The following is a 12,440-nucleotide window of genomic DNA, read 5'->3' as shown; positions in this document are numbered from 1 at the left end:
CTAGGAAAGGCTAAGTTTAAGAAATATATATAAATCAATATTATCTGAATTTGATAAACAAGTCAAAGAGCTAAAAACCCTTAGCTCTAATGAACCATAAGTGAAAACCCAGATAAAAACTTTGTTATCTCCAAGATGAGTTCATTATACTTGGGGATGGACAGACATCAGAAGGAAAACAATCTATATATCTATGTACATGCATGGTACAGTATAAATGGAACTGGAAGCCATTATGCCGAATTTAAAAATTAAAAAAAATAAAAGGACATGTATTGTATAACTTCATTTATACAAAAAGAAATGTACACTTATTAACATGTATTGGTGGTTATCAAAAGTGGAAGCGAGATGAAACAGGGGTTAAAGATGATTGAAAGATCTCATTGAATCAAGGTAAGGTTGTATCAGGGTCATTACTGCCAACATGTTTTATACTTGTAAAATGCTGAATTGGCAGAAAGAGAGAAGGAAAGAAGGAAGAAATGTTATTGGGTTAATAGGGGTTCTTGAGCTGATTGTTGCTCATTGCAACCATATACACAACACAAGAGAGCACTGCCCTGTCCTGTGCTAGCTTTGAAATTCTTATATTTGAGCTCATTGTAGCACCTACTGCAGTGGTTCTCAACCTTCCTAATGCCATGACCCTTTAATACAGTTCCTCATGTAGTGGTGACCCCATATGTAGGTGTATCTGCATGTGGGCAGACCGCCTGGAGATGGATAGAGGGGTGGTGTCTCAGTTCCTAAAACCATCAGAAATTTGGTCTTAGGTGACCCCTGTGAAAGGGTCATTCAACCCCCAAAGGGGTCACGACCCACAGGTTGAGAACTGCTGACCTACTGTGTCAATCCATTCTCCTGAAGGTCCTTTTTATTTTTTCAATGACCCTTCGTTTTACCAATCATGATATCCTTTCCCATGGACTGGTCTCTCGGTAACTTATCCAAAGTAGTTAAGATGAAGTTTCATCATCAATTCTAAGAAAATTGGTTGGTTTTTGCTATTCTTGGTCAACCACTAATTGAAATGTATCCATTCTTTCTTACCTATTAAAATTGAAAAACATAGTCTTGATGATGGAAATGAAGCTGGAGATTGCATGATAGATTTTGCAAAACCAACACCTTCTGCATCATAAATACTTTTTTCCACATAAACAGAGACTATACATATGGACTTCTACAGATGGGCTACACAGATAACACATTGACTACATCTGTAGGAAGAGATCATGGAGATTCTCAATGTCAGCAGCCCAAACAAGACTAGGGTATGGCTGGGGAACACATGTCAACTGCCCATATGTCAAGTCAGGTGGGCTGAAGAAAATTAAAACACAGAGCCAAAATAAGACCTTGAGTATCTCTCACCTGAAAATTTTGAACATCTTAATAGTAAAGTTTACTCACTGAACACCGATGACAGAAGACCTGACAAGCCATAGTATGACACCAAGAATATCATATATGAAGAAAGCAAAGGGGCATTTAAAAAGATGGCAAAGAAGCAAAAGATCAAAGTGGATATCCGAAATTATTTTTCAAATTTGCTCTTGATCACAGAATGGGTCAAGAGGCAGTCATATGACCACAACAAGGGAGTGCTTCATGGTTTAAAATCTGGAAAGAGGTGCATCAGGGTTGTATCCTATAGCCACTTTGTTCAATCCGTGTGCTGAGCAAATAATCAGGGAATCTGGCCTACATGAAGAAGAGCATGTCATCAGCATTGGAGGAAGGCTTATCAACAACCTTCAATATGCAGATGACACAATCTTGCTGAAAGTGAGCACTTAAAGCACTTCGTGATGAAGATCAAGGAATGCAGCTTCCAATTTAATTCAATTCAATTAAACAAAACCACCCAAATCCTCACAACTGAACCAATAGACAACAGCATGATAAACTAGAGAAACGATTGAAGCTGTCAAAGATTTCATCTGCTTGGATCCACAATCAATGTTCATGGAAGCAGCCATCAGGAGATCGGGCAATGCATTGCATTTGGTAAGTCCACTACTACGCAAGAACTTTTTTTAAGCGTTAAGGGTAAGGATGTCATGTAGCAGTCTAAGGCGTGCCTGACCCAAATGATAACATTTACAACCACCTCATAAGCATTTGAAAGGTGGATAATATATATGGGAAAATGAAGAAGAGCTGATGTATTTGAATTCTGGTACTGATAAAGTATTTTGAAAGTAGCATGCACAGCTGAACAAACAAAACCATCTTGGAAGACATACACCCAGCATTCTCCTTAGAAGCAAGAATGGTTAGATTTGGTCCCACATACTTTGGGCATGTTATCACTAGAAAAGGCCATCATGTTTGGTAGATATGATCATTAAGGTTTATTGCGCCAACCTGGCCAATGAACACATGTGGGATTAATTGAAGGGAGGAGAGTTAAATAGCTCGGTGAGTCTCACCTTTCTGTCTCTTGCTCTCTGATGGTCAGACTAGTTGCAGCTGCCTCAGCTGGCAAGGCTCACTTCCTGTGAGACATCCCTGAGAAGGAGCCACATGGACCTACCCTGATGCAGCTCTGAGTGCTGGAGAAGCCGCATGGAGACCCCTACCAGCGCTGAGATGCTTGCACACTCACTGACTCAGCTTTCCTCCTGCAGTCATCATCATTGCGTGCGTTTTGTGAGATTGAGGAGGACTTTGTAGATAGGTGTTGGAAATATGGGCTAATGTCAGACTTATGGGCTTGGATTGGACTGGGCTGGGATGCTTTCTTAATATACACTTACCCTTTATATAAAATTCTCTCCTATAAAGTTAGTGTCTATGGATTTTAATTAATTAATTAATTAAAATTTTAATCATTTTATTGGGGCTCATACAACGCTTATCACAATCCATAGCATCTATGACTTTTGTTGGTCTAGTCTACCCAGACTATAAAACAGTAGAGTCGAAGGGCAGTGACAAAGGGGAGGATCTTGAGGAGAGGGCTTGGATTGGTAGTAGTTGCAATAATTGGCTCAAACATAACCACAATTGTGAGGACTGGCTCAGGACAAGTTCTATTGCTCCTGAGGTTGCTATGAATTGGAACCAACTCAAGGGCACCTACCAACAGCATTCCTTGTCCAACATCACATGCAGATGTGATTGAAATGCCCACGGCTTGCCTCCAATTCACCTTAGTCCTCAAAAGGACAACTTTGTTCTTCAACATTTTAGGGAGGTCTTGTGCAGTGGATTTACCCCATACAATATTGTAGTTTAATTTCTTGACACCTGTTTCTATGTATTGATGGGTGTTGATGGTGTAGCCAAGTAGAATGAAATCCTTGACAAGTTGAATCATTTTTTCTGTTTATCCTCATGTTGTCTATCGGTTCAGTTGTAAGTTATTTTTCTTTACGTTGAATTGTAATGTACACTGTAGGGTGTAATCTTTGATCTTCATCAGGAAGGGCTTCCAGTCCTCATCACGTGTCATCCGCGTATTGCAAGTTGTGAATGAGGCTTCCTCCAGTGGTGACGTCATGTTCTTCATACAGCAATGGTGACGTCATGTTCTTCATAAATCCTTTAAAAAGATTTGTTTTATTAATCATTTTATTGGGAGGGGGCTCTTACAAATCTTGTGACAGTCCATCATTCAATTGTATTAAACATACTTGTACATGTGTTGCCATCAACATTTCCAAAATATTTTCTTTTTACTTGAGCCTTGATATCAACTCCTCTTTTTCCCCTTCCCTTCCCCATCCTCCCACCCTTGTGAATCCTTGATCGATGATCTATTGTTGTTGTTATTTTGAGTTGAACACTGTCCGCTTCTCCCTTCACCCTTATTTCTGTCGTTCATCCCCCTGCAGGGTCAGCACAGCTTCTTGGATGATTTGCTCCGCGTACATATTGAACAGGAATAGTGAAAGGACACAGTGCTAGCACACATCTAGTTTTAAAACATGTAGCTTTAAAATCCCCTGGTTCTGTTTGACTAACTGCCTCTTGGTCCAAATGGACATAATCAAGGGGGCTAGAATTCCATTCTTCTCAATGTTAGCCATACTTTGCCATAAGGCCCTCAGTCAAATAATGCGCATGGTCAGTAAAGCACAAGTAAACATCCATATGTCATTCTTTGTCTTAAGCCTAGATCCAGCCACAGCAGCAATGATACCACTCGTTCCATGCCCTTTTCTGAATATAATCTGAATCTCCGATAGCTCAATTTCTGTATTACTGTGGTAGTTTTTCTTATTATTATTCTCTTTAACAGAATTTTACTTGCAAGTGATCTTACTGATATTGTTGAATAACTTCCACATTCTGTGGCGTCACTTTTCTTTGGAATGAGTGCAAGTACAAATTTCTTCCCGACAGTTGTCCAGGTAGCTGCCTTCCTCATTTTAGTCAAGACAGTGAGTGTTTCTGGTGTTTCATAGGCTTGTTGAAACATTTCAGGTGGAGTGGCATAAGCAAGGCTCTCTTCCTGTCAGTTGGCAGGAAAGCTGTCTTCCAAATTGTGTAGCTAAACAACTGAGTTTTTCCAGTGTTGTGTCAGGTTTTTAAAAAAAGTATTTCACTTGGTATGCTGCCAATTTTTGGAGTCTTGTTTTTTGCTAATGGCTTCAGGGTAGCGTGGCATTCTTTCAATGCCATTAGTTCTTGATTTTATCCTACTTCTTGAAATGGTTGAATGTTGACCATATACGTTTGGTATAGCCACTCCATATTCCTTTCACTTTCCTTTGATACTTCCTGCATCATTCAATATTTTGCTCATAGAATCCCCCTGTATTTCAAATTGAAGCTTGAATTTTTTTCTTTAGTTCTTTCATCTTGAGATATGCTAAGTGTATTCTTCCTTCTGCTTGTATAACTGCAGGTCGTTGCACAATTCATTGTAACACTATATCTTCTCAAGATTAATATTTTCAGTTCATCTCTTTTATATGATCATTTATTCCTTTTGCTGTAGTGTCTTTGTGTGCAAGAGCAAGTTTTAGTCTCCTCTAACATTCACTTTTATCTTTTCTCTCTTTTCTATCTTTTAAATACCTTTTGCTTTCTTCGTATGTGATGTTCTTGATGTCATCCCACAACTCATCTGGTCTTCAATCATTAGTGCTCAATGTGTCAAATTGGTTCTTAAGATGGTCTCTAAATTAAGATGGGATAGACTCAAGGTCTCTTGCATAAGAGTAATTCATGGCCTGTTCCACAGTCAGCCTCTGGCCTTATTTTAGTTGATAATATTGAACTTTTCCATCATCTCTTCTCACAAATATAGTCCATTTGATTCCTGTGTATTCCAACTGGTGGAAAGGTCCATATGTATAGTCACTATTTTATGTTATTATCAAAAGGTGTTTGCAAATAAGAAGCCTTATAAAAATTTATCGTAAACTCTCCAGATTAATTTCTATTTCCATGGCCATATTTTCCAACTCTTGGTCCTTTCTCTTTGTCTCCAACTCAAGCATTCTAATCAGTGATTATTAATGTATCTTGATGGCATGTTTGATCAATTTCTGACTAAAGAAAGTGGTAGAACTCTTCGATTTCTTTACCATTGGCTTTAATAGTTGGTGCATTAATTTGAGTAAGAGTTGTATTAATTTGACTTCCTTATAGATGCGTAGATATTATCCTATCATAGACAGCATTATACATCCAGATAGATCTTTAAATGTTGTTTTTTGATGATGAGTACAATTCTATTCCTCTTGAATTTGTTTTTTTCTGGCCCAGTAAACCATAAGATGGTCTGATTCAAAATGGCTCACACCAGCTCACTAATACCTAGGATCACATTCTTCCTGCATCCCATTTCATTTTTGACTACTTATAGACTTCCTAGATTCATACTTTGTACACTTCACATTCTGATGCGTAATGGAGGTTTGTAGTTGTTTCATCGCATTTTGAGTTGTGTTGCACCAACAAATGAAGATCCTAAAAGCTTTGCTTGAGCTATATCCTTAACATTGACTCTACTCTGAGGAGGCTGTCCTTCCCTAGTGGCTAATCCCTTAGAAATAGATCAGCCATTCCTTCTTCCTAGTCTGTTCTTGGTTTGAAAGATCTGCTGAAACCTGTTCACCACAGTAACCCTAGTGGTATTTGAAATACTGTGGCCTCGTTTTAAGCATTACAGCAACACTCAAGCCACCACAGTTCAACAAACTGAAAAATGAGTGAGGCTACTGTAAATACAAGCCTCTTCACCACCACCACCACTATCATGACCCCAGTCCTGCCTTTCAGTTCTGGCTAGACCAGAGCATGTACACTGGTACAGATAAGAGTTCACAACACATGGACTCCAGGACAGATGAACCCCTCAGGAACAGCAATGGGAGTAGATATCCCAGGAGGATAAGGGGAAGGGGAAGAGAGGAGACAAGGAAAGGGGAACTAATAGCAATGATTGATACGTAACACCCCACACCCCACCCTGCCGGGTGGACAAACAACAGAAACGTGGTTGAAGAGAGATGGTGGTTGGTGTGAAATATGAAAATAATAATAATTTATCATTTATCAAGGGGTCACAAGAATGGGAGTGGGGAAGAAGAGTAAAAAGAGGAGCTAATACCAAGGACTCAAGTAGAAAGTGTTTTGAAAATGATGATGGCAATATGTGTTCAAATGTGCTTGATACATTTGATTTCTGGATTCTTATAAGAGCCATAAGAGCCCCCAATAAAATGATCTTTTAAGTAAATAAATGTCTCTCTTTTTTTCACGATGAACAACATGGAGATGAAAGAATGGATAGTGAAATTGCTAAGGAATATACAGAACTGAAATGGTTGGTATCTATTACCATGTGAACCCTTAAGAATAAAGACTGGGCCTTATTCACTTTTGCATCCAAAGGATCTGGTACAAGTCTATTATCTTTAAATATTGCTTGAGTGGGTACATGAACAAACAACAAAATTTCTAATTTTCCCAGTGCTAACTCTGAAAAAGTATCAATGGCCATCTAGACCTATTTATGGATGAAAATATAGGGCATACAATTTGTTCAACCTGTTTTATAGTAGCTTAAAACTGATCCAACTGTAACCCCACTTAGTAAAATATCTAGTGTCTTGCTACCCAAGGTGTGTTCCAAAGCAATAATAGTCTGAAAACTGTTTCTTACTAATCTTTAACGTAGTAAGTACAGAAACTCAGGGTAAGCAGCTACACATTTTAAAAATAATGTGGGATCATATATTTACATCTATTGCATCTTTTAAATATTGGCTTTTGTCTATTATTCATTTTCTATTCATTGCTTTTATGATACTTTACAACAGTATCATTATGTAACAGGTTATGCGGTGGTGGACATGGATAGTCCTTTGCTACAGGTAGTTTGAGAAGCATTCGGATGTTTTATTGTCTTGTGTCATTACTATCTCCTTTCAAAATCTATCAATAGCAATACTCAAGATACTATATTCATAGGCACCCTTAAAGATTTTATGATTTTTGTATCTTAACATTGGTTAAACTTCAGATAAATTGATTTTGATTTAGACCGATCATTATCAGACAGCCTCATCCAATGATAAGGAGGGCCTGGAATCTCATGGTAGAATGGAATAAGGGTCTCAAAGTCAACTATTCCATTCACTAATGGTATGACTTTCTATTAGGAATAATCCTTTAAGAAACTTTTCTTATTGCTAAAACTAGGATAATTGTTTTCATACTAAAATATTTTAAAGCATAAATAGCCCAGAGGTTTCTTAGTACAGAAAGTAACTCGGCCATTCAGAGGATTAATACAATGAGTACTATTTGGCACATCCTCTGGGGGAAGATGGCATCTCAGGAGGAAATTGGAGATGGATCAGGAACACTGGAAAAATCATAGATGCTGGCAGGCTCTTTATAGTCTTAAACGGTTATAACCATGTCTGCTAGTCTACATGGATGTTTCCAGGCCTTCATGCGCATGCCAATCACTTGGTCACTAAAATGTAGAGATTAATTCTGTAGATCTGGGGCCTGCAGTTCATTTCTGACAAACTCCCAGGTAATGTGGACGCTGCTTGACCATAGAAGATCCTTTCAGTAACAAGGCGACCAATTCTCTAATGTGGTTGTCGTTGGGTGCCGAGGGTGCCATTCTAACTCAGTGACCCCAGTCCAACAGAACTAAGTGCTGCCAGTTCCTTTGCCGTCCTCCTGATGATTGTCATGTTTCATCCTGTTGGTGCAGCCAAAGTGCCCGTCCCTTACTGACAGTCGTCCTCCTTTTTTTGCTGGCCCTTCACTTTACCTAGTGTGAAGTCTTTTTCTGATGCACTGAAGCCTCCTGTGGACATGTACAAAACGCCTGAGACTGTCTTCTCATCCTTGCTTCTAAGGTGCATACTGACTGCCCTTACTCCAACACAGATTTGTTTGTTCTTCTAGTAGTCCAAGGTATATTCAGTATTTTTTACCAACTGCATAATTCAAAATGGTGCTAATCCAGGTAGACTAGAGAAACAAATCCAGAGACACTCATATGTGTAAGAGAGAACTTTATATCAAAGAGCAATTGCATATTGAACACCCCAGACCAGTCCAGATCAGTCTGATACCAGTCTTTAGTTTCCTCTTCAGGCTCATGCAACACATGCAATGATGCCGAATGCAGGAAGATCACAGACCAGTGGGTGGAAAGTCTTGCGATCCAGTGGTGTGGCAGTGGAAGCATCTCCACACTGGCAGGAGTCTCCGTGTGGCTTGTTCTGCTCCAGGACTCTAGCATAGCTCCATGTGTCTTCTCAGCAGGAAGACCAAGCAGAGAGTGTCTGTGTGTACCTGGCCTCCAGTGTGGTGCCTCCAAATGAGGTCATCAAGCTGCTACCTGATTGACAGGATAGACTCCACCCCTTTTCAAGTTGACACCAGATTATAGTAACTATCACAAAAGCCATCAGTTCTTTTCCAGCCCTCCTTATTCATTGCTAGCTTTCACATGCATATGAAGTGATTGAGGCAACCATGTGAGGTCTTAGTCTTCCAAATGACCTCTTCACTCTTTAACACTTTAAGTGGGTCTTTTGCAGTACATTATTTGATTTATCAGCTGCTCCTTCCCTTAACAGAGACTGTGAATCCCAACAAAATTGTAACACTAGGCAATGTCATTCTTTCCTCCATGGAAGACCCACTGCAAATCCCAAGTCCCTATCTCTGATGTAATAGGTCAAAAAATGTGCATCTCCAACAGTTTTCATTTATGCTGTTGCTGCTGGTTTGTGCACCACATTTTAACAACCACTGTCCCGGAACGGACTCTAACACAGACTTGATCTTTGCTTTTCCCTTGACCTAAATCCAATGACCAGACTGCCCTCAGTTGATAGGTAATTGCATGTTGACTCTATTGTCCATAACATGCTGCTTCTAAAAATGTAAAATACCAGAGGGCAAAAGCATAGGTCCTTCTTTTCTTTTTTCTTTCCCTTTTTAGATCCTTATTTTCTAATCCAGATTCAAACATCCACTAGTGGCGCCTCACTTAGCATCCAAATGTCAGTCAGAACCAACATCCCATTTCATAGTCAAATCAAATAAGGCAGAGAGAAAACGTGTAGCACGTGACTGGTGTTCTAGGTCCCCATGCTCCTTAAAACTTTATATTAATTACAGAGACCGTGCAAGGTAATACGCTTTAGGCCAGACATGTTTGTAAAAACGCAAAATTAGATATAAGATGGATCGCCTGAAAAGCTCTATTAAGCTCTTTTCAACAGCATGTGAGTTTTATGTAGTATGTTCTGGGGGATTCTGAAGACATGGTTGTTTTCAGTTAACTGCTTTATTTGCTAATACCCAGCTACCCTGTGCTTTTCTGATCTTGGGCTGATACCGTATTTCTTTGTAAGATAATGGACGATAGTTCCCTTAGCATCCCATTCACAGTGCCATCCCTTCATAAGGTCACCTAATTCAGTGGCCTCAGTAAGTGCCACTCTGAAGTTTAATCATTTTGCTAGCACCTATGTTCTCTCATTCCTCCCCCAACGAATTTTGTGTAATTTATTCTTGTTACAACTCATCCCCCTTCATCTGCCCATAAACTGCAGTCATGATATTTCATGATATTGCCAGCACCATATAATTTACAAACGGCCTTGCATACCTACAGGTCTGTTTAGGAAGAAAGAATAAATTGTTACAGAGAAAGCTCAGGGAAACGAATGGAATTGGGAAGTTCCATTTAGAGACAGCTCACAAGAAGAGATTTTTATAGTGGTAGTTACGTAGTCTGAGACAAGGAATAGACCCTTGCAGAGGGAAAATACACAGACAGCTAGTTTCTGTTCCTAATTAAATTGTTTGCCACCGAAGGCAAAAACAGAATCTGCCTCTATTAAACAGGCGGCTGCAAGGTAACTGCAGGAGCATCCCTAAAACATGGACGCGCAAAGATTAATAAGAATCTCTGGGAAAGGAATGCAAGTCTAACCAAGCACACAAAAATGAATGCAGCCTATACCTTTGAAGTACTTTTGTGTGCCAGAGATCTGCCTTGAAAATTGAAATCAACAAAAGCCTAGAATTCCCAGGAGGCAGCGTTTTTAACGTGTCCTTTGGCAAGCGAGCGTCCGTCTGAATAGTCTGACGTTCTCCCAGCTACCGAACAGGAATCTGCTTTCTTTCCCCAGCCTCGACGTACAGTTCCCATTAAATACAACGCGTTACACTCCGGAGAAGGGGAAGACCTGAGCGGTCTCCTGTGGCCCCTACATCAGAATTGCAAACTCACCTGTCTATTCTCGTGGCACGAAGTCGCTTAGAAATTGTCTGCGCGGCCTCTACCCATACTGGAGAAAGGAAAGATCTTCATCAACTTCCTGTTCTCTTGTGTTGTTCTTTTGAGGGACCTGCGACGTGAGGGTTCATTTAGTGTTTTAAATTGTAGTGCTGATAGAAAGTGTTTCGTTCTGTTGTGCTAGGGTCGCTATGAGTGGGAACCAGCTCAGTGGGTGCTGAAAGAGCATGCCGTGCGCTGAGAGGGCCATCCGAGAGCCAGCGCAGGAGTTTCCGTGGTAAAGATCTGCATCGACTGCCATAAGTCACCTTTCAAATGGGTGCTTTTCCCTTCGTCATAAAAAAGAAGAATGAACCAAGAATTCGGTGTTTAAAGGATATTTATGGATTCATAGCTTAAGCCACATGTTAAGACACGGTGCTTTAAAGAGTTAAATAAACATTCCCCCACCTTGAAATTGCAACTAGGAAAACAATAGGTCCCTATCAGAATTTGCTACCTACTGCCGATGGCTGATAGCAGTTTTCAAATAAGCCAGGAGTCTAAAAGAGAGAGAGAGAAAGAGAAATTTTAAAACACACACACACACACACACACACACGTCTCTAAACAAACTAAACTGACATTAACATAAAAGGAACCCCGGTGCTGGAAGATGCAACTCCTACCAGGATCTCACACATTCTCATCGGTGGTGTTATTTCCCTTTGAATGCACGGGGTGAGGCAGAGCGGCTGCGAAATGTGATCTCTGTTGGCAGAAAAGGGACTGGAGTCTTCTGCTTTTATGAACATGTCAAGAACTGTGTAACTTTAGAACCCCTGACGTGATAGAAGGTTAGTAGGTTTGGGAGAGTTCTCTGTAAAATGATTTTGTACTGTTCTTTGATAAGCCACTTCATTTTGCCAGCTCCGTGTGTGTGTGTGTGTGTGTGTGTGTGTGTGTGTGTGTAGGGGTGGGGGGTTCTGCTGAGTAAATGGCATCACATGTATTGCATACCACAGGAAGTAGTGAAGGTGGAGGGACGCAGATCGGGGAATGCAAGGTCCAAGTGCAACCTTTCTGCAAAGCGTTCATGTGCTGGGTGTTTGGCCTGTGTTTGTTTTAAAAGAAAGACACTTGCTTTCTTTGAGCTTCTGAAAATGGAGGATTGTTTTCTGTTTTGTATGAGAAGCAGGGTTGTAAATATTAGGTACTCCTCGGTGTAATCAAGTAATGTTGCTATTAAGTACATGCTCATTTATTGGATCATGATGTGATTGGGTTGCCTCTTTTGCGTCTAAAAGGCTATGTTGTTCCCAAAGACACCGACAGATTATTTCTATGTGTATACTTAATAATCAGTCCAGTGTACATGTTATTAAGAGAAATATTTCAGAAATGCTGCATATCCTTGTTTCCCCCCCAAAAAAATCTTTTTTAAAAGGGACTATGCTCAATTAATGCTGAAATGCAATAGAATCTCAATGGAAGTACTTATGACATTCACATGAATACCAAATGAGTTCATTATGATCTGTGTTATTACAATGAATACCAAATGAATTAATAATGCTGGAACACTCAAAATGAAGTGTTACCAAGTGTTGTGGTATAACAAATATGGTTAAATATTGTGTGATTAAAGTCATTATAAGCTGAGTCTCGATCAAAAGAGGAAAAAGTCCATCTCTACTGCAGGGAGCTTAGAGGG

The sequence above is a fragment of the Tenrec ecaudatus genome, chromosome 9 (assembly GCF_050624435.1).
Source record: "Tenrec ecaudatus isolate mTenEca1 chromosome 9, mTenEca1.hap1, whole genome shotgun sequence".
Lineage (NCBI taxonomy): Eukaryota > Metazoa > Chordata > Mammalia > Afrosoricida > Tenrecidae > Tenrec > Tenrec ecaudatus.
Note: the sequence above shows the minus strand (reverse complement) of the source record.